The sequence below is a fragment of the Trichosurus vulpecula genome, chromosome 9, assembly GCF_011100635.1.
Source record: "Trichosurus vulpecula isolate mTriVul1 chromosome 9, mTriVul1.pri, whole genome shotgun sequence".
In the NCBI taxonomy this organism is placed as follows: domain Eukaryota; kingdom Metazoa; phylum Chordata; class Mammalia; order Diprotodontia; family Phalangeridae; genus Trichosurus; species Trichosurus vulpecula.
Genome location: NC_050581.1, coordinates 50,442,405 through 50,452,763, shown reverse-complemented (window position 1 = coordinate 50,452,763; position 10,359 = coordinate 50,442,405). Strand labels below are relative to the sequence as shown.

General features: G+C 36.7%; 1 pseudogene; it reads right to left on the bottom strand.

Annotated features, from left to right (window-relative positions):
* Positions 1 to 1,185: 1,185 nt before the first annotated feature.
* LOC118832105 lies at positions 1,186 to 2,567 on the bottom strand (annotated as a pseudogene).
* Positions 2,568 to 10,359: the final 7,792 nt, after the last annotated feature.

Here is a 10,359-nt window from a genome sequence, read left to right as displayed (position 1 = left end):
TCTTCTGCTTCACTTTTAGCATAAGAATTTTTGTTTTTACCACTTAGAAGCCACAATATTCAAACAAAGCCATGGCTACTATGAAAACAGTACACTTCGCTATAGTTTAACTTGAAAACTTAAAACTGGTTAGATTACTGTCTTAAAAAAACACATGCACATGAAGAGACAATGATTCTTAAGAGGCAAATAATTTAAATATACTTGTTTGATGACGCAAACAATGAACCATGGCTGGCAAGAGTTCAGTTTGAATGGAACAGCTGAACTCTATCCACTTGGGGAACACAGGATATAGTATGACTTGGTATGAGGGCTATATGGTGGGCTTGAAGTCTGGCTTTACATGGCAAAACTGAAGTGGGAGGGATGACAGGCTACCTTTGTAAGGTCAACTCTATAATGAAAATTATGTCCTATAGGCAATACATTTAACCACCTCCCCAACTCTCCCCCATTAATCTTCTTAGATCATTAGATGCCTTCACCATGCCACTGAAGCGTTTATATTACAAGATGAACTGTACCCCCAAGATCTTGAAAACAACGACACACAGAAGTGGTTGTGATGAAGAGAGAAATGGAATGGCTCTTGACATACCCTTTTAGAAGGAAAAGGGCACTGTCAAAGCATACTGAGTATAGGCTCCTAGAGAAGAAAGCCTATAGGAATGGATTCACTTGGGCAATTCCTCAGGATACTTGTTAAGTGAGAAGTTAATTAGTTCACAGCTGTATGTAACTCCAGGCTTCATTTTAAGTTATGGACAGAGGTTCTGTGTTTCGTTTTCTTGTTTTTTTTTTTAAGTTCCATAGCTACAATCCGCACCACATCCAACTCCAAATCAAAAATTTGGCTCCATAAGAAGTAGGTAATTGTTCTACTATGTGCAAAGTCAGAAAGATTTGGCTTACCTTCCCATGGACAGGAAATTTGCATCATTTGTCAAGATATCATGGTCTATCTTAGAGTTAAGGCATACCTTATTGATAAGTGCATCCACTGGCAACCCTATTCTAAGAGGAAATTTGTCACATGATTTTACTGTATTGCTGAAGTATGTCAGAGAGTCCCTGCATGAAACTGCTGTCTATTGATCTGGGGTCCTTTCATTTTCCATTCCAACAGACGGAATGATGAGTCCCTGTGACTTCCTCTGTCTAGTTTCCAGTGGACTGTTTGCCTCACCTGGGATATCCAGAACTAAACATTTTCTTAAGTTTGGCGAGGGGTCCCTTGTTTTCCCCAGCCTCAGGCCTGCCTCTGCTTCTGACAGAGCTATCCATGGTGCTGCCATCAGCAGCTGTATTTTTCACACTATTTTGACATCAGTCTCATCCTTTGAATAGCTGAGCATCAGACTTTGTTACCTCCTTATCAGTCTTCTGGGAATTCTAAATGTAGTGATCACCACAGCTGCAGTTGTTAATCCAAGAGACAGATTCATTCCCCACTCATTTGTATCTTTTGGTCAACCTGTATCCCAGGAGGGATTGTGACATTGATTTTCTCATATAGTCCCTGAGCTCTGGCTGTCCCACCAAGGGCAGCTTGGGCTACAGAAATAAAGAGGTCTGAATGGCTATCTGTTCCATCCCATATAAACAGAGGACTTCTCTGAACTTTGAATGTTATGGATTTTTTTTTCTTTTCCACATAGACATTCTAGCAGTTTGGCCATTCTCCACTCCTACAGGTATTGGGACCATGATCTTTTTCTATTTGGCACATCCTGTTCCCCTACATACTACATAAGAGTAGTTACTATGGATGCATGGCCTCCACATTGCCTATGTGCAGAATGCATCACATAAGGATTTGTATTTATGGCTTCCACTCCCGTGCCACTGCAGTAATGACACTGCTGAACTTTGGTGCTGGTTAATTTCCTTTGCCCTCACATCACTCACATGAGTCATTAATATTCACAGTAAATTCTTTGTTAACCCCCCTTTATAGTTTAAATGAACATCAATTCCATGATGTACTCCTGAGACTTATCAAATGGACTTTGGAAATCTCCAAATGAAGATCCTGAAAAGTCCCCAAAGAGCTTCCTAAAGAGTTGCTCTGGGTCAACAGTAGGGCCACCTCACCAGTAGCTCTATCCAGAACTTCCTGTTCCAGAATCAAAGCCAGCTGAACCATAAGTAACATGTTGTTTTCGCTTCACTTCATCACTCAACACCTCAAAGGTTTCTGCTAACTGTGAGAACTTTTCTTTAGCCTTAGGATCATCTTTATTTGTGTCAGGGTGGTATTTCTTGGCAAGCTGGTGATAGGTGTTCTTTATCTCTTTCTGGTTGGCATTTCACAGTACCTCTAATATCCGGTAATGATCATCTTTGGCTGAGGAATGGGAACTCATATGGAGCAGCACAACTAAAGAGTAAAATTTTATTCCTGAGAGGCTGATGCTGGCTTTCAAAGTTAGGAGTCTCCCTGGGTTGATGGTGCCAGCTATGGTACCCTCCCAGGGTTCCTGAGCCCCCCTTTCCACCACAGCCAGTAGCTTAGGGGTCCCCACAGCCAGCAACATTTAGGGTGAGGAGCACTTCACTGCCATGTTGGCTTAGGGACCTATCACTGCACTTTTGTCCCTCGATACCTACTCCTTGCAAGAAGCCTCTGGACAAAAGAAGGAGGGGGGACCATTTTAAAAAAAGATAATAAATGATTCATTTGAGTTTTTAAAAAAATATTTTAATGGATTGTTGTATTAGGTAGGATTACTTTTCCCCTTTCCTACAAAAATATATGTGAACATAAATAGCATCTGTTGTGGACTTGGGCCTTATCAAATTGATAGAACTTGAAATTTCATGATCAACTCTTACTTGATGAGGAAACTAGCCTTGACTTCATAACAATGTGAAATTGCTTAGATGGATGGAATTCATAGGACATAGCTTTGAGATCTTTTAATTTAATCTTGAATTTTACAGATGTGAAAATTGAGGCCAAGGTAGATAATCTATGTGCCTGACTTTGTACCCACATTGACTGTAGTTAAGTATTTTAGCCTGCCAATGACTAACTAATTGACTATTTGAAATTTTGTACAACAGCAGTTGACCGATGTTGGTCCCCTATTCAAATATATGAATATCACTAAACACGTTAATCGAATAATTTGTTTTCTTTTAGTGAAACCACTCATTAATTCAGAACTAGTTAGTCATCTAGGAATATCTAGGTGGAATCATAACCAGGGTAGAGAGAACTAGAATGCTATTCCAGGAATCTGTATTTAGAAGTTAATAATGACACTTCAGACAAGAACAGGAGAATGGAAGTTAGCACCTAGTTTGCAACAACATGACAAGGTAAAAAGAGCTCAGAATTTGGAATCAGAAGACATGCTTTAAATATTAATTCTGCTACATACTTACCAGTGTAGTCGGGCAAGTCACTTAATATCTTTGTTGCTCAGTTTTCTCATCTTTAAAAATAAAGAGGCTAGACATAATGACTTCTAATAAATTATTTCAGTCCCCAACTCTAGGACATAAGAAGGACCTTCAGATCTGAAAGTGCAGGATGTCCAAATTTCAAGCTTCTATGTCCTGAGTGTGTACCATTAAGTCACATACACTAAGCAATATGTTTCGATTATAATGATTCTATCTTTTTTTTTTAGTTTTTAAGATCACAGGATATGAAAGGACCTCAGAGGTCATCTAGTCAAACTTCCTTATTTTGCAGATGAGAAAACTAAGACCAAGGAGGTATAGCAACTTGCCCACATTCATATACAGGTAGCAAGAGTAAATAGGACCATAAATCTGGAACTGAAAGGGACCTCAGAAGCTGTTTAGTATAACTCCTTTGTTTTACACATGAGGAAACAAAGACTCAAGGAGGTAAAGTGATTTTCCCAAGGTTACTCATGTTAGTAGTAAGGGTAAGTAGCAGGTTTAGGTTCACTCATTTGGCTCCAAACTCTGTGTTCTTTCCATTATTCAGTGATTCATGTAAAATACATATACAGAAGTACAAGATTCCATCAAGTAACTATAACTTTTCCTACTTGTATAAATTTATAAAATTGTGAGTGGTCTTAATATAAAGGTAAAGATACATAGTATCCTGGAAATAGTCCTCAGCATAAGCTTTCTAATAGATCTTCTTGCCTTCAGTCTCTTCCTGTTCCAATGCATTCTCCAAATAGCCAATAAATTGATTTTCCTAAAACATAGGCTTGATCATGTATATCATCCCATTGCCAATAAACTCTAATGGTTCTTTATTGGCTGTAGGTTCAGATATAAACTCCTCTGTGTGGCATTTAAATCTCTTTGCCATCTGGACCCTTCTTACCTTCCTAGTCTTCTTATATATTACTCCTCTTCTCATTATTGTAATCCAGTCATGCTGTCCTATTTGTGGTTTCTCACATACTTTTCTCTACATCCCAGCTCCATGATATTGCACTGGCTTTCCCTCATGCCTGGAATATACTTTCTCATCACCTTTTCCCTTGGAATTCTTGGTTTCCTTCAAGATTCAGCTCAAGCTTCATCTTCTTTGTGAAGCCTTTCTCATCTCTGTCCTCTCACTCCCATGCCAGTGCACTCTTATCTGTTACCTTGCATCATTTTGCTTATAGTACCTAACATCCATTTAGCTAGGTTGTTTAACAAAGACTACAGAAACTGTTACAATATCTTTAAGAGCTAAATGGAATGTGGTAGAGATGGCAGTTTTAACATTATTTTGGAGACTGTTCAGAGTGAAGGCTTGAGAGAAGTTTGAAGAGACTACTTCCCTGTTATGGATGGAAAGAAGCTAGAGAAGCTGGAGAGGTAGAAAATAGAGAGTCTTTTTGTGATGGAAATTTTTTCAGCTTTATCTTTAATGATTTTGTTGCTAATAAATTATATATTCAACATATTTACTACATATTTAATATTAGGAGATTTAGGGATTTAGTATGAAGTAACATGAGTAACCACTATTTGGAAAGGAAGTTTCTCCAATTTATCACATTGACAGCATTTAGTGAACTTAAGTAGGTACTCAGTTTAGTTGACAGAGAGACATATTGAAATGTCACTAATTAAAGAAGAAATATTTGAACTTATCCTTGGATTACTTGTATATGTGTATGCTGTCTCCTCCATCAGATTGTAAGCTCTTCAGGGGAGGTACTATTTAATTTTTACCTTTTATCCTCAGCACTTAAAGTGCCTGGGATATAGTAAACATTCAGTCAATTTGTTGATTGGTTGACTTGCACAATAAAATGAACTAAAATAAATATATAACTGGAAGAGTAGGTAGCTAAATTTTGTGTCAAGAGAGAAGATAACAGAGAGACAACAAAGAGCTATGCTGGTACCCATGGAAACTTAAACAACCTAGCACAATATCTCTAGCATTTACGGTGCCGCCCAATGGAGAATTAGAATTTTTTGTGCAGTGGTTATGTTGTTTGCTACACACACTATTTTACTCCTGCAAATTCTAAAGAATAGAGGGATACAAAAATGGTAGGGAGATTTAGAAACTTCACTTAGTTCTTCTCTTGCTCCAAATATAGCATTTTAAAAATTCTTATAGCAAAATCCCTGTGCACTGTCCTTACTCGCAACCACCAAGAAAGTTTAATTGCCAAGTTAAAACCTCATGCTACCTGTAGGGAGAAAGCAGACACTGCATACAGATGAAATAAATTATTTTAAACCATCAAAGAATCCAATGCAGAAAATATCCATATAGCCAAAAGTCTAGTAGCTAAAACATGGAAATCTATGACCCTATAAGAATTTTCAAATACAACAGGCAGGTATTCATTGCCTTGTTAAATTTGAGCAGTCTCAAAATGTATAGGCTTTAAAAATCATTTGCAATGAAACTGGGAAATTAAGAAGCAACTAAACCAGACATTAGCAAACTTTGGCTGGAGAATGCTAGGATGGTTTTATGTTTTAATATATAAAAAAACTTTATGTAAAATATATAAAATATCTGTCCAGAAACAGGCAGGGGGCAGATGCTGCTATCATATTGTTATACTGTTTTCTGTTAATTGCCCCTAATAATCTAAGACCCCATATCTCCAACATTCTTTTGGGTAAAGTATGGATAGAACACTGAAAAGTGAGAAGAAGTTAAAGAAAAGGACATCAACACTGACTATCATAATTCCAAGGGTTCCTTCATCTTTATTAATTGGAAATGAAGAGATGAAAAGTGACTGGGAAGCACCTGGGCTTTATCTCCTTGCCAAGCAGAGAATTATGGCAACCAATGGAAATACCAATTCAGAACATATATTCATTTATAAAATTCTATGGAGGAAGATACTTGAAGATTATGAATTATAACATCTCATAATAACAGTGAGGAGCAGAGGAAGAAATACCAAGATTGCTGTAACCTTGGTTGGTGACCCCATTAAGTTAGATGATCGCTAGGTCAGTCATCCTTTACTCTCCTATTTTGCCACTGTACTTTAGTTACCTTCTTCCTTCACTCCTGTGACACCCTTCTCCCATTGGTGAGTTCCTTTATTTTATGGAAGGGCCCAGATCAGCAATGTTTCAATCCCTGTATTTTGCCACCATTCTGCAATGTGGTTATCTCCAGCCCACCACCACTGCTTTTTCAAAGCTCTTTTATGTTTTATCTTTCCCTCACTAGGGAAAGACACTATCTTTTTACATATGTTTACTTAAGGATGGATCTAGGAGAAGGGCAACACATAAGTGAAAAATAGAAAAGATCTGTCAGGATTTATATTACAAATTATTTTCTCCATTAATGACAGTGGAATCACAATATTTACACTTATTTCATAGCTTTATAAGTAAGTAAGAAAAGCAACAAAAAAATAAAGATGAGAAAATCATCTGGACTAGAACAAGTATATACATATGGAGGTCTGACTGTGCTGGTGGTGATATAACTCTGAGAGCTCTGAAAAATTATTTCTCATGGTATATGAAAGTGGGGAGGATGTTGAACACTTGTTTGTTCAAGCAAAATCAAAACACACACCTTAAAGACTGCTCTCCAACAAATTATCTGTCATGCATCTGCTAACATTCTACAAGATTCTGTAGAAAATGGAATGAGAAAAATAATCTTGATGACCTCTTGATTATTAATGCCAAATAGGAAGAAAAATAAGGAAAGGTATGCTCACCAAAGTTGTTTTCTACTGCTATTGAGTATATCTGGCACTGAATCAAAATTGAAAAAAAGAGATTCCTTGTACCTTGTGGTGTATTCTAGATGATCCAATTCACGAGTGACGTTGCATTTTTTTCATCAAGTCCAAGAACATTATAGAAACTCCTAAATGAGATACATAATCACTTGGGAAATTCAACCTAACTATCCATGTAGGAAGAAAATGGATGAAGAATGACTATTCTCCAGACTCTGATAGTTGGATCAATAACTCCTAAGTTTGGTCTGTGTGATTACATGCTTAAATAATCTTCTCTCTCTCTCTCTCTCTCTCTCTCTCTCTCTCTCTCTCTCTCTCTCTCATTAAAGACAGGGAGAATATTGGGCCCAGAATTAATTGGAGTGGGAAACTGTTTGAATATGGAAAATTGTGAAGTGCTTTAGAAGACCCCAAATTTCCCCATGAAACAAAGGTACACCTTTTAAACATCTCCCAGTGATGCTGTATTCCTGAATATTGTGGAATGTTACAGTCTTTGGAGAATTAAAGTTGCAGGTCACTCATAGAGCAATGGAGAGGTGAGTTGGTAGGAATGAGGAGGCTGTTGCATATTTACCAATAATGAATGATCTAGGAGAAGTGATATGAAGGACATCATTGGAGAGATTATGTGTAGGTTGAAAAGGAAGTTGGCTGCTCATATGAGTGTAAAGGATACATGATGGACAAGCAAGATGCTCTAGTGGTATATATCCAATGTCAAAATAAAAGTTCCCAACATATTATGTATATTACTTGAGAAGGATTTATGGATAAATCTTATACTGGATAAGAAGGCATGAGTACACTTAAATTTGTACCATTGGGCTGAATACATACACATATATACATACACACCCAGACACACACATATATGGATCAAAGATCACTTAATCCAACAGTCTTTAAATAAGGATTTATTCATTTTAAAAATTAAATTTGATATTTTTCAATTAAAAACTGTCTACTCTCCCTTTATTTCACACCTTTCTCTTTGAGAAATAAAGAAAAGCAATATATATATATATATATGATATTATTTATAATCAAGAAAAGCATATCCCTTATTAGCCATGTCCCCCCTCCTGCCACACTCTGCCCTGCCAAAATGCCTTAATCTATACTCTGAGACCATCCCCTCTTTATCTCGAGGTGAGTAACCTGTTTCATCATGATTCGTCTTGAATTGTGGTTGGTCAGCGCATGGATCTCAGTTCTCAAGTCTTTACAATATTGTTGTTGTATAAACAGGGGCAGTAGATAAGAGTTCAGGACCTGGAGTCAGGAAGATGAGTCTTCCTGAGTTCAAGTATGGCCTCTGACTGAGGTGGTTGCTGTCATTGCTCTTTGCCCTTCATTCTTGAAGAGGACCATGACATGAGGGAGGTGATGCCATCGCATGCAAGTGAATTGGATTTAAGTGAACTAGCAGGGTAATCTTGGGCAATTCACTTAACCTCATTTGCCTTAGTTCCTCATCTGTAAAATGAGGTAGAGAAGGAAATGGCAAACCGCTTACAAAGAGTCGGCATGACTGAAATGACTTTACAACAGAAAATTGTTCTCCTGGTTATGCTTATTTCGCTCAGTATCAGTAATACAAATCTTCTAAGATGAGCAGGAAACTGTCCTCTTCATTATTTCTTAAAGTGTAATAGTCTGCCATCACGTTCGTATATTATAACTGGTTCAGCTATTCCCTTATTGATGGGAACACTCTCCACTCACGACTCTCATTTCCAATTCTTTGCTATTGCAAAGAGGACTATTATAAATATTTATGTATGTATAGGTCCTTTTCCTTTTTATTCTCATTGGGGATACAGATTGCAGTGGTATTGCTGGTCAAAGGGTAAGGACAGTTTAATAGCTTTTGGGGGCATAATTCCAAATTGCTTTCTAGAAAGACTAGACTAGTTTACAAACCATCTAGTAGAGCACTAATGTACCCATTTCACCACAACCCCTCTAGAATTGTTCATTTTTCTTTTTTTCAACTTTGCCAATCTGAGGGGGTGCGAGGTGGACATCAGAGTTATTTCTCTACTTATTAACAATTAAGAGCATTTTTCCCATATGGTTATCGATAGCTTAGATTTCCTCCTCTGAAAACTGCTATTCGTATCATTTGACCATTTATCAATTGGAGAATGGCTTCTTAGTTTTATAAATTTGAATCATTTCCACATATATCTTAAAATGTTACCTTTATCAGAGAAACACTGCAACAGTTTTTTCCTCCATTTATCTGTTTCTCTTCTAATTTAGTTGCATTGGTTTCATTTGTAAAAAACATAAGTTTTATGTAATCAAAAGCATCCCTTTTACTTCTGTTCTCTCTCTCTCTTATTTGGCTATAAATTTTTCCCCTATCCATAGATGTGATGAGCAATTTCTTCCTTTTTCCTCTAGTTCATTATGTTAACCTTCATGTCTAAGTCATGCATGCAATTGGAATTCATCATGGTACAATAATGTAAGATTGGTCACATAGCTTCTGACTGATTGCTTTCCAGTTTTCCCAACAGTGTTTGTCAAAAATAAGTTTCTATCCCAACAAGTGAGACCTTTGGGCTTATTAAAACTAGGCTAATATGCTTGTTTTTTTATATATTGTAAAAGCCTTCTGTTTCACTGATCAACTTTGTTTTGTATCCAGTACTAAATTGTCTTGAGATCTGCTACTGCCAAGCCTCTTACTTTCCCACTTTTTTCATCATTTTCCCTGAAAAGTATCCAGATTGATTTGGTTACTTTTTTTTAGCCTATAAAGTAATCCATTGGTAGTTTGATTGGTAGGACACTGAGTAAGGTAATTAATTTAGGTAGTATTGCCATTTTTATTATATTGACAGCCTACCCATAAGCAATTACTATTTCTTCAACAATTCACATGTTTTATTTGTTTAAAGAGTGGCTTATGTTTTTTCATGTAGTACCTGTGCATATCTTGGCAGGTAGACCTCCAATTATTTTATACTTACTTAAGTTACTTTACATATAATTTCTCTTTCTAGCCCTACCTGATGGATTTTGTGGGTAATATATAGAAATACTGATGAATTATATGGGTTTATTTTATATCCTGGAACTTTTCTGAAGTTGTGAATTATTTCAATTAATTTGCCTAAAGTTCTCGAAGTAAACCATCAAATTATCAGCAAAAAAGATATTTTTCTTC